At 40.2% G+C, this 12,422-nt stretch overlaps 1 protein-coding gene across 3 annotated transcripts in view; it reads left to right on the plus strand.

Moving 5' to 3' along the window:
* SMIM14 (small integral membrane protein 14) overlaps window positions 1-12,422 on the plus strand; it is a 57,289-nt gene that overhangs the window by 29,616 nt on the left and 15,251 nt on the right. The window lies entirely within an intron of this gene.

The following is a 12,422-nucleotide window of genomic DNA, read 5'->3' on the forward strand; positions in this document are numbered from 1 at the left end:
TTCTAAAAGTAAGGCTAATATGTAAGTTCCCAAAGAATGCATGCCTGAAAAAGAGGCATCAACTCATTTGGTTGCTCTTAAAATAAAACAACTTCTACCTGCGTATATCCAAGGAAGAACAAACTTGTTTTAAACAGCATTTTGCAAGAAATATAGCTTATTCCTGCAGGTGTGTGGACTGCACTTACATTGTGGTGCTTCACCCTGAAAACCGAATCCTGAGTGTCCACAGTCTCTTGGTCTTGGCATGCATCATTAGACTGTCTCACCCAGAGTGCCAGGGGAAGAACCTGAAGCTCAAGCAGATGCCATACCTGTGTGTACTCTCAGAGAGCCTGGATGACCCCATCTTCCAGAATTACTCTGCTTGGAGTAAGAGGAGTTCACAACACACAACCTTAAAGCAGCACTGCAGAGCCTGTGCCATCGTGTTCCCACACTGCACCTCTGGGCCTGCACACACAGCACGCCTCCTCAAAAACACATAGGCCACCCTGGGGACCATGGCAGTACCAAAAAACCCCAAATGGGGTTCTCTTAGTCAGCGGGCTACATCACTGGCTGCAGCTGGAGGCAAAATGATCCCTCACAATGACAAGAGGAAATGACAAGTGCTTATCATCTCACAGACCACGGCCCCCCTTATGCTAGGCATCAGAACTGGGGTGGCCAGACAGTCCAAATCTGTGTGGCGGCCAGCTGCACCAAAGTCCCAATGACACCAGACAAATAGAGCAGGTCTGTATAGCTGGTTGCATGCGCTTTATGGGCTCATTTCCCTTTGGCAGCTCCTGAGCGTGGGGCAGCCAGTGCTCCTTTGAGTCTCCCAAGTCATTAGAGATTGGCTCGCTTCTGTATTTTGTTAGTGAACAGGCAGCAGGCTTGGTTTGGGGATGGAGGTGCGTGGACAGAATGGGATGTGTGCCTGTTTGCTGGTAGTATCACAGAATCATTCAGGGTAGAACGGACTTCAGGAAGTCATCTTGGCCAACCTCCTGCTCAAAGTGGGGTCAACGCTGAATTCTGAACAGATTATTCAGGGCTTTTATTCCAGTTGAGTCCTGAAAACCTTCAAGGATAACAATTTCACAGCCTCTTGGGGCAACCTGCTTCCATATTCAACTGTCCTTGTGGTGAAGAATTTTTTCCATGTGTTGGAACATCCATGGTTTTAGTTTATTGTATTTTAACCTCCTATCACTGTGAAGAGCCTGGCTCTGTCTTCTCAGTAACCTCCTTGCAGGTACTGGGGGGCTGCTGTTAGGCCCTTGGTGAAGAGAAGTAACATGCCTTGCTTCTTGAGTGGTAGCTTAGCTCTTTAATTCCCCTTTCTTCCCTGCTGCCCTCATATGGATGCTCATACACCCATTCTTTCCTAGAAGGCTCTTTCCGTTGTCCTCAACATGAGGCTTGTGCCAGGTGCATGAGTGTTGCTGAGCTGTATTGGTTCTGGACCAGGACTTGAGGCCTTGAGGCCTCTGGACGCAGGTTAAGGTGGTGGCGAAGAAACCCCCAGGACCAAGCTTCAGAAAGTTGGAAGGGAGGAAGGAAGATGCGTGTTGGCTGCTCTTTCCTGTGAGGCTTGTCAGATGCAAGACTGAAGCAGTAAAGCCTAGACATTTGACCTCCCGTTCTCCATTTCTCACCTCTTCCTTTTTTGGTAGAAGGCACAAGTCAGAGAGTTCTCTGTATTGTGGCTGGAGGCTTCTGGGTGTGAATGTTGCAGGTGGGTTGTGTCCAGAGTCACAAGCGGTGCCACAAAGATCTGTGAGATAGGTTTTGTTCCTGGGCTGCCCCATGCAGTGTAAGGTGGGCACAAATGGATGATCTGGAGGTATGTGGGTTCCTGCCTTGGGAGTGTAAACAGAGCACGTAATCAGTGCACGTAATCGTAGCCCTCAGTGGGGCAGCCACAGGAAGCAGTCTAACAGTGCTCCTGTGTTGTTGAAGCAGTGGAGTTTATTGCTCAGTGTTCAGCTTCCAAAAAGATTATATGAATCAGCACTTGAAACTGTGAGGAATAATGACAAATGCCAGATTTCATCCATCCTAAAAGGCAAAACAGATGCTGCTAAATATTTATAAGAGCAATCACTAGCCGGGATAGTTCAGCAGAATCTAGAAAGGGAAAGTCTCAAAAATCTCAGTCAGCAGCCAGACTATCATCCTCAAATGACCTGTCAGGTGATTTTAGCAGGATACTTGCTAAATCTCCATCATTACATCTGTAACTTTTATGCTTCAGTAAGAGCTTTCTTTCTAAGCTGCTGTTTTGTCACTCAAACAGGAATTTTGCTATTTTAAAAGGAACCCTTGGACGTTCGTTTTCCAAGCTGCTGAACCGACATCTGTCCTTGGAGGACAGGTGCCTGTTATTTCTGAGAGCCGAATCCTGAAAGTCTATTTCTGCCTTTGACTCTGAAGCCGTGGGGAAACAAGGGAGCTAGAGAGTTTGCAGTTTTTCAGCCTGGGGGAAAAAAAATCCAAACATGAAAAAAAATATATCCAAACATGCTGTGTTCCCGGAGTGGTTCCATATGCCTACTTAATTCTTGATTTTGGTTAGCGTAGATAGGTGTATTTGTGAGATACACCAGAGCCCGTTTGAATGACATTATGGCTGGGAGAACTTGTCACAATTTTGGAGCAAAGTATATCACAAAGTTTTTGTAATTGGCTCCAGACCAAGTGTTGTAAACCCAGAAGTTCAAAGTTAAGATCAAATTTAGCAGAATAAAAATGTAATTATAAAAGATACCCAGGGACAGAAATGTGCTCTTAGGATTCTTACAGTCCATTAATGACATTGTGCAAAAATAACATGATTGATGTAAAGACTTCAATAATTTGGATTCAGGTTAAGTAAACTTTTTTTACAGACTATTTTTTTTTTAAATTGAATTAAGGTTTCTGCTGATGGAGAGAGCACAAGGTATTCAGTTATAACTGTTACATGTAGAATTAAAAATACATATTCAAATACACAGGATTTCTATTAGTGTTAACTGTCTGGGAAATTTGAATTATCCTGTTATGCCAAGGTCATCAGGAGGTCAAAAAGTCTGACTCTAGCACTTGAAGTTCTTATTTTAGTTTCCAAAGTGTTACTTTTAATTTCTAAATTAATTGGTCTGTTTACTTTGAAATTCTTAGAAAATTTATTTGGTRATCGGAGTGCAATGATTTGTGGATGGATACATTATATATATATTTTATATAGCATACAGTTTAAATCCCTACTTTAAATACAAACTTCAGTTCATCTTGTTGTCACAATTAAGGCATATACAATGAAAAAGCGATGTTATTGTCATTTAAACTCTTCTTTCTCTCTGCTATTAGTAACACCACAGAAAACTGCAAATAAAATAAGCTGTTTATTTTTTTAGAAAGCCTAACTTTTACTAAGCTACGTTGCTTGATTATTTTTCTGTCTTTCATCTTGTTTGACTGAGCAGGTTTTTGTTTAGTTTTTCTCAATTCATAATGACATGAAGATTTTCTATACAATGGACTGTGTATCTCTAAGGTGGGTTTTTTGTTTTTTTTCCCAAGAGTTCTTTTTACTACTTATTAGGTTAAGTAAAAGATACTGTTCATACCCACAGTTCCCGTGACTTATATAAACCTGCTTCAGTGGCACTGAATTATCTTTTGCTAAATGTTCTCTCATTTTTCCTGAAGTGGATTTTTCAGGTTTGGCCTTGCTCTCAAAATGTGATGATTTTGAGCATTGTAAAATTCTGTAGCCTGGTCACTGCAAATAATAAGGAAATATTATGACTTACAAGTATTCCTAGCAAACAACAGAAACCTTAAGTCTTTGGTTGTGACTTCATAAATATAATTTCTAATATGTAATACCCATGGCAGCATCTGTTATGATTTGGAGTTGCCATGTAACAGTTTGACTATTGTGTGTTGGGCTGACTGTTTACTCTATGGATAGATCAGATAATTGGGAATTTTCATGGCAGGAAGTAAGCATAAAAGAAAAATATTACAAGATTTTCCGTCCTCTGCAGATACATAAGAGTTGTTAAAAGACAATGACAGATCTGTTAGCTTGTATGGCTTTATCTCCAGTTCAGTCTCCTGCATCTACAAAGCTTATTTTGGCAAGAAGAGTCAGAGTTCAAGAATCAGGAACAACAAACAACATCAAGTACTTTAATGGGGGGGGGGTGCTCTCTCAGACAAGGGGCCAGTTGTTTGAGAGAGTCATGGTGAAGGATGCTCCGAAATATTCAGAGGAAATGACTCCTATCTTAGTTGTGGCGAAGGATGGTGAATATCTGGATAAGATTGATGTTAATTTTTTGTATTTCCCTTGAATTCATTTTTTTTGTAAAATAAGTTTGATCACACTCTGTTACTCATCCAGACTTCCATGCTCTCTGAGTAAGCATGGCTAATATATGGAGTACGTTAGCCCAAGAGCTGGTCCAAGTCTGAAAACTAGACTGAAAACACATTTTTGTGGGGGGAAGCACAGTGACAGTGAGATGGTCGCAGAGCATCTTTCATGAAGCCTGAGACCTGTATATGAGTGGCCAGAAATGTCATAGTGAGCCAGTAATTTTGTACTGCTAAAACAACCTAACCTTTTTATAACGAAAAAGTTTCCTTTTTAAGCTCAGATATGGTACTGTTTGCTTTACAGGAACTATGTTTAAATTCTCTCGTACTAAGTCCTATAAAAATATGAGAAATGCGTTACTTACCCAAAACATTTCTGATTTTCTAGTACAAAGGATCCATGTTGATGAACTGCCAACTGTAGAGGTCTGATGGCCATACGCACCTCTGTGGGAATTACAGCTTCGTGTTATTTTCTTCTCTAGCTAACTGAAAAGCAAAGGCCCGTGTCTCATTATGCTGCTATACCAGAAGGCTTGAATGTCTCAAAAACTCTGGGTGATAAAAGCAAATCACTTATTTTTTTTATTTTAATCTGTCTTGTATTTTAAGGTGCCTTTGGATTTTTGTAGGAAAAAGGTGCAAATTCTTAAACTATTTAATTACAAATGGTTCAAATGCTCTTTTGTCAACCAAATTTCCACATGATTCTCTTGTCCAGGTCATTTTAGAATCTTACTACAGGCTGGCATAGTTTGAAATAGTATCCAGCATAGCCATGAATCCTGGCTGAGGGAGACCTTGTGCAAACAGCACAGAATAAACAAAGATGACTAAAATAGATCTGCATTCTTTGCAAATGGTTCCAAAGTTTTCAAAATGTCAGCACAGCTAAGCCTGACTTAAATAGCCCCTCAAGCACCCAACAAAAATGACTTACTTTGCTGATGTGGCCTTCTCCTGAAACCCTAGCAGAACTATACTCACTACATTTGGGATAATTTAAAGTGACCTTCTAAAATGGGATGTTGCCCTCAAGACTTCTTATACATGTTTGATGGTATTTGGCTTCATTTTTTTTCCTTTTTAATAGCAGTTGCTGCTGCTTCTAGTTTATAGCTCTTCTTAGCCAGCCACCCAGGGAGCAGAAAGATGCACTTGTCATTCTCTCACCCTTTTTCTTCTAGAGCTATGTCTTCAATTCCCATTTCCTTGGAGCCCAAGGTGGTTTCAAAAAGGATCCTTTCCAGCAGTTGAACCTTAGGTTGCTCATTAGGACAAGGAGGAATCTATCACCCTTCTGAGATGCAGGGGAGAGACTTGACAGGCCTCCTGAAGTACTGAGCTGAAAGAATGAAATGTGAGCATAGAAGGGTGTGAGCCCGCTCCTGAGTGCCCTCCGCTCCGTTCTGCTGGCTGCCACTACCAGGAGCTTGCCAGGTGCTCACCGTGCTGTCATTGTGCAGGGTAGGGCCCCGAAGCTGCAGCACAGAAATCACGTGCTGCTAATGGCCTTTAAACTAGAAACTAGTTCTAGATCGAGCAGTATAGGTGGAGGCTATTATCTAGACAAGTAAATGTGTGTTTAAAAAAAAGCAAAGCGGGGAAAAAATTATTACCCCCCTCCACTGTGGTCTGTGTCCCATAGAGACCATTTTTACCTATAATGCATTAGGTTTCAGGATTTAACTGAAAGTTGAAGGTGCCTGTGCATGCTTCGCCTGTCTCATTTCTGAGCTTTGTAGTTTGTTGGAAGCTGCTGCTTCTTAACCAGTAATAGTAATATCTCAGTCACCTGTCATGATCATCTCAAAATTGCTTGGCTGTATTACAGGTAGTCTAGAAGGTTATGCACTGAAAACTCTGGCAGCTTGATATTCTAGAAGTAATCAATAGATATGATCTGTGTTATGGATGGCTGAACTGTTTCTGGTGATCAGAGCTGTTGTAGCCATCTCGTTTGAGAAAGAAGAAAATTGTGCTTTTTCTCTAAGGCTGCCCATGGATATAGTCAACACTTGGAGGAAACTGTACTTATCTGTTAGAACTCCTAGTTCTTATAGTCTTTGTCCTTCAAGGCCATCTATATGGGAGTTCCCTTTTCATTTGCTTATATGTACTACTTTGCAGGATAAGGTCCTCAACCATTTGTCCAAAAAAATGTATTCTTTATTTGTATTTTTGGATATAAATTTCTTAATGCCCTCTTGGGAGACCTGTTTGTTGTGCATGAATGTTACCAGATGTCTCTGTAGTAATGATGTGCAGTTATTTCTTTCTTATCCATTTGTTATCTAGTATCTCTTGTAGTCAGAGGCACTGTGAGCTCCGTAGGATGATTTTGACTTTCTTGCTGCTTCATTTTCTCTTCCCAGACTCTCCCTGTTTTGCTACTTCATTCTGCTTTGTGTTCACTAAGAGTAGGACATTGGTGATATCCCAGACATTCAAGGCCAGCAAATTTATAAAATGAAGTAGCAATAAAAGTTATGAAATTGTAGGGAAGTTGGGAAAAAATTGAAAAGGAGGAGCCACATGGCACTGAGGTGAAACAGCAATCCCAGGAGAGGTGAGAAAATAAAGGGAGGAACAAATTCTTGCCTGAATCAGGGCTCCTATTCATGCAGTGATCATTCACACTTGTTTATCTGCTGTATCTCCTTCCATAAAATTTAATGTYTTTTGGTATGAAAGTTAATAAAATGTTCTTTCTCTGTCATAACTGGCTGATGGTTCTGGGTCTTAAGAGTTGATCTGTAATCTAAGAATATTATTCTGAAAGGCACCAAACATCCTCCTCTCTCATTTCCCAGGGGAGAGAAAATTACCTGTCACCTCACAGGGCTGAACTCCATATTTTATGGGAGACTTATTCTGTCCTTTTACAAGTAATCATTTATTTTATTTTAATTCTGCACTTGCTCATAATAAATGTGGGAGTGGGGAAGGCAATGTTCACTTTTTCCTTGCCTGTTCCTCTGAGAGGAACTAATATAGTTCAAAAGACAATTTAATTCTATCTGTAYGCCCTTGTTTTCTCTTATTTCTCTTGGCTGGCTTGTAGCAGAATATTGCATGTAGGTGTCATTTTCTGCATCTTTAAATCTGAACTCTATGGATAATGCTACAATTCAATTTGCAACCTGGCTTGTATTCAGGACTGGCCTATCATACCACAGCAATTTACTTAGCATGTTGTTTACTAAATCATTTATATACTTTGGACAGAACAGACGTGGCTGCTAACAAAGCTTGAGCAGCGATTCCATTAACCAGAAGCATCAGAATGCAATCAGAGTATGCCGTGCCGTTGTCATCTGGCGTAGTTGGCAAGAAAAGCAGAGCTATAACTAGCCTAAACTGCAAAAAAGTATTTTCACAGGGGATGATATTTTGCCCTTATTATCACATAAAAATTTCTATCAACGCTCCCCATGATTCCATTTTAAACTACTCATGGGATAAATGACCACATCTAGTTAGTTATTCGTCCTTGCCTTCTTACTTATCTACCCTTGTCTTTTTTTTCTTTTCTTGCAACCATTATCCATTTCTGCTCTCTTATCTTGGTACCTAATTTATCTGTTTCTTTCACACATTTCTCTGGGCTTTCTTCCATCACATTCTTTTGTATGGAAATCTCCCGACCTGGCTCAGGAACTTGCTAATTTTTCATTCATGTCTTTTCTGAAGAATTTTTTCTGCTATGAGCTGTCTCAAAAGTCACCCCAAAAGGCAATTATTTTAATTATCCCTTGATAAATAATTCATTTTCATCTCACCTGCCATTCACACTAGACTCCATTGTTTATTGCATTGTGTTCCTGCCACTAGTCCTGCTCTTCTTATTTTGTTACTTCTTTATTGCACCACTTCTGGAGTTGGAAAGTGCTTTGGGTCAGGATTTTGCCATTGTTTCTTCTGGAAAATGAGCCATCTGATCATTGATATCTCACTGATGTTTGTCAACCCCTGTATTCTTTGTCTTTTTTTTTTTTTTTTAACTCTAATAATATACTTAAGCATTAAAACAAAATCCCCTTCCAGTTCATACTGGGTATGAACTCTTAATCTTTTTTCAGGCAAACCCACTATTAACTTTAATGAAGAAAAAATAGTTATCTGAGCAGAGGCTGCAGAAAACAGTCCAGGGTTTTTGAGATTGTTGTGCTCTGGGTAGCAAATCCTGAAAACTCATTTGAAGAGTAGGAAGCAAGGGAATTGACAGAAGAACAAGTTACTGTGAAGGTAAGCAGAAGTCTGAATTTGCTTCTCCACAGTAACTGTTTGTGATGAGTGGTAAATGCAAAATAGCTTAACTTCTTTCATGGGAAGAATGAAACGAACCCGGTGACTGGGGTCACTGTATTGAAAAAGCAAGTTCTCTGTTTAGCTAGATGAAGCTGTTTCACTGAGCTTACTATTTCACTTGAACTTGAGCATTTTATGAAGCAGCTAACGTGCAGTGAAAGTTCACACCCTGTTTTCACCACACAGCAGCTTGTTTGTGTGCCCGTATTTTAGGTTTCCACTTGGGGGRAAAAAAAAAGACTTTTCTGAATACAGTGACTTTACAAAAATGTTTCCAGAGGCTGACAGTGTTTGCTTTTACTGTTGCTGTGTATGCTGTGTTCACAAGTAGGGACTGTGAGAAGTCTTGAGTCTCAAGGCTAAGAGCCGTGCAAGCTCCTGTCAGGCCATGGCATCTGGTGCAAGAGCAGCAGCAGGACACAGCCAGGTTCCAGGTATGTTTGCTGAGTAGGTGCTGCTGATCTACAGGATGATGGGTTAAAAAGCATACTTTATGGATTGTGTCAAAGGAGCAGGCTCTTTAGATCTAACCCTGCTAACTAACCCTGCTCTGTTAGTGTGGACTGAGACTAAGACCTGAGTCTTTGGAAAAAAAGAAAGAGCTATTTCAAATTTGAACTGGGAGCCATTTTAAATTTGCTCATTATATTCATGTAGTGCAAAAACTACTCATTTGAGTATCACGGGGAAAGACTGAGGAAAGGCCCTTTTCTTTCTGATCGCTGACAGTACTTCAGTTTCTCTTTTCTTAGCATTGTGTTGGCTTTGCGTTCAAAACTTTTCAGTAAACGGACACTGATTTGCTGTAATTCAGCCACTGGTGCCTTGCAGTTCCAGGAACTGCCTTAGCAGGGGCTTCAGATAAACCAAATGGTAATATCGACCCAGTACTCTTGTGCGGTGTGGATTGTTAATTTAAACGATTTTAATTTAAACTATTCAAGATTTTAGATGTACTTTTGAGGGAGTAAAAGTTCGGACTTGTATTTTAAATGGTGTGTGCATATTTATAATCGTTATTTTTACTTGTATTGCCTGCAAGTCTGCACTGTATTAAAACTGAAAGTTTTGGAGCTCTTATTTCCTCTTTAGCTTTCATGCTGTTTACAATTTCTACTTAATTCATTTTGGACAATAAAAGATAAATTAGTTCATTTTTTGGCTCACATGCCAAAACATTTGTTGTATTTGGATGACGAACTGCACAGAGAATGTTAAAATTCAGACATAAAACTCTTAATTTAAATGGAAAAAATAATTTCTATGAATACTTAGTTTTGTCACCTTTGTCTCTCTTTTCTTTTGTTGAATAGATCCTGATGTTTCACTTAATTTCTGTGTTCTTTTTAAGGGCCTGATGCAAAATATACTGAAAAATATGAAAAGCTGTTACTACCTTGTGCCAATCAGCCAGTCAAATATTAATCTTCCAGTAAATTTGTATTGTTGAGTATATGGTGAGAGAGAGAGAGATCTCTGAAATATGAATAAAAACAATATATGATGCCTCTGAGTACATAAGACTATTTCAGAATTAACATATTCTAAGAATTATTTCTCCTTTCAGATTCTCCTCTCATCAAAAGTGCGGCGCTCCCACCTCGAGCGGTTCTGTGATCACCTACAGTCAGCCTTGGCCACTAAGCAACTGTTAAACTGAAAAATTGTCTGTATTTGAAAAGTCTTTTTGAGGAGTTTGTTGAAAAGAGGGAAAGACTGGTTCAGCTTTTTACTATTATTATCCCAGAAACCTTCATCCAAACTCCTCCTCCACATCTGAATAGCAAACCTAGGTACACAGGACAGTTTATTTCCAGTCCCTCATAATTCCGCCTTTTTCAGTTACCTGACGATTGAAATGTGCCACATTCAGTTTTGTCCAACAGCTGCTGTGTCCCTTAAGGGCGAGCTATCAGGAAAGAGATCGCTTTGGTAGGAGAAAGAGGGTTCTGGTTCCAGCAAGAGGTGTTATCTTTCCCAACTATTCAGCTTGCATAAGCTTTTCATATACGTGCCAGAATCTTTTTTCCTCTTTTGACTAATTTAATGAGTATAAAGGATCGGATTTGTGTTGGGTTACAAAGAACTGGAACCTAGTTCACCTGTGTGAATTGAGTGAAACCTGTTTTTACTGCTGCTCTTTTTCAGTTGTCTGCTGTGTGGTCACCCTGAGAGGACAACGCGCAGCCTGTCACTGCGCTGTTTTAAACAAACCTGTTAGGCAGCTCCCTGGCTCATGGAGCTCTCCTAAAGCTCGCGCTCACGAACAGGGAAGTTTTGCCTGCTCTTGTGGGCAGGAGGGGAAGGGGGCAGGAGAAGGTGTTTGAGTGTGCTTTCACCTTGTGATCTGCGGCTTCTTAAAACCTAATCGAGTCTGTGGGTAGGGTCATGTGCTGATCGAATCTTCTTGTAACACGAGTAGCTGTGATAAGAAATTTTGAAATTAACTAGAACACTTTCTAAGAAATATCTTTATTGTTGGATATGATTGTAGCAGAGACTGTGAAGCGTAATGCTTATAGGTGGGGATCTGTAAATCTGCATAATTATATGATTACATATTGTTTTCAATTTAGATGAATTTCATACAACTTGTATTTTCAATTTATTTTTCTCTTGCAAATACCTATTTCACAATGTAATTTGAGGTTTCCAAACCTGCCTTGTGCAGTTAGCTTCTAAATCCCTATAAAAATAATGAAATATTTGATGTCCAAGACCCCTGAAGAGCACAGCTGCTTTATCTGATGACTCTGTACTTCGTAAAGGTTCCTCTGTACATTGTTCCTCCATAAATAAGCAGACTTTTTTCATATTGGCAGGATATCACCTCATATAACAGCATTTTTCAGCAGAGGTCTGTGGAACTACTCCTAATGGTATTTTTCCTAAGACTGCTTACTTACTGACATATTTCTGTCATTGGTGTTTCCAGTAGCGCTTTTCATTCAAGAGTCTCAAAGCCTCGTCTGTTAAGAAGCCACCAAGGCTGCCCACAGGATAAAACTCAGTATCTTACAGACAACAAGCCTTTAAGCAAAACCCTCTGGACACACAAAATCTTAGGGATTTAATGCTTCTGTGCCTTAATAAGGTGGCCTACTGCATCAACAGGTGCTTCCAGACAGATGCAGTTCAGGCTTTTCATGAGGGAATGGTCAAGAGGCAGGTGAACAAAGAAGCATGGTGCAATCATGATCATCCCTCAGACCACTCTTCACAAAAGGCGTAGCGGTGGCCAGAGCGTCTTTCTGTTGTTGTTGTTGAACAAGCTTCTCTGGTGGTTAACGTACTCCTTTCAGTCAAAGCCTGAACTCTAACTTTTGTTTTGTGGTTGAAGCAACCTTTGTGGTAATGGAAGCCAATCAGGTAGGCAGGTGAAGGAACAAGATATTAACAGCCACAAAAAGTGCCTGCACCCTTTTTGAGATGTTTTTTATAGAAATGTTAATTGTGTAGTTTTAAAAAGTTGTATTTGGTTATGGTATCACATTTAGAACAGGAGATAAATAATATTGTGGTTAGAACACCTCTAGGCAGCATTGCCTCCCGTGCAGACAAGGTCAGCTGTATGAGCACTAGCCACCCTGGGGACAGGGGAGGGACAACTAGGTGTTAAATGCCAGCTGGCCTGTGTTATGTTTCTGGTCATACACTTACTGCCCCTCGTAACTCTGGGCAGCCTTCAGTGGTGGTGAGTACCTACAAACCATACTGTGCAGAGTAGGGATTATAAAGTAAGCCCTTTCTAG

This window comes from Apteryx rowi, unplaced genomic scaffold (assembly GCF_003343035.1).
Source record: "Apteryx rowi isolate R43461 unplaced genomic scaffold, aptRow1 scaffold_664, whole genome shotgun sequence".
Taxonomy (NCBI): domain Eukaryota; kingdom Metazoa; phylum Chordata; class Aves; order Apterygiformes; family Apterygidae; genus Apteryx; species Apteryx rowi.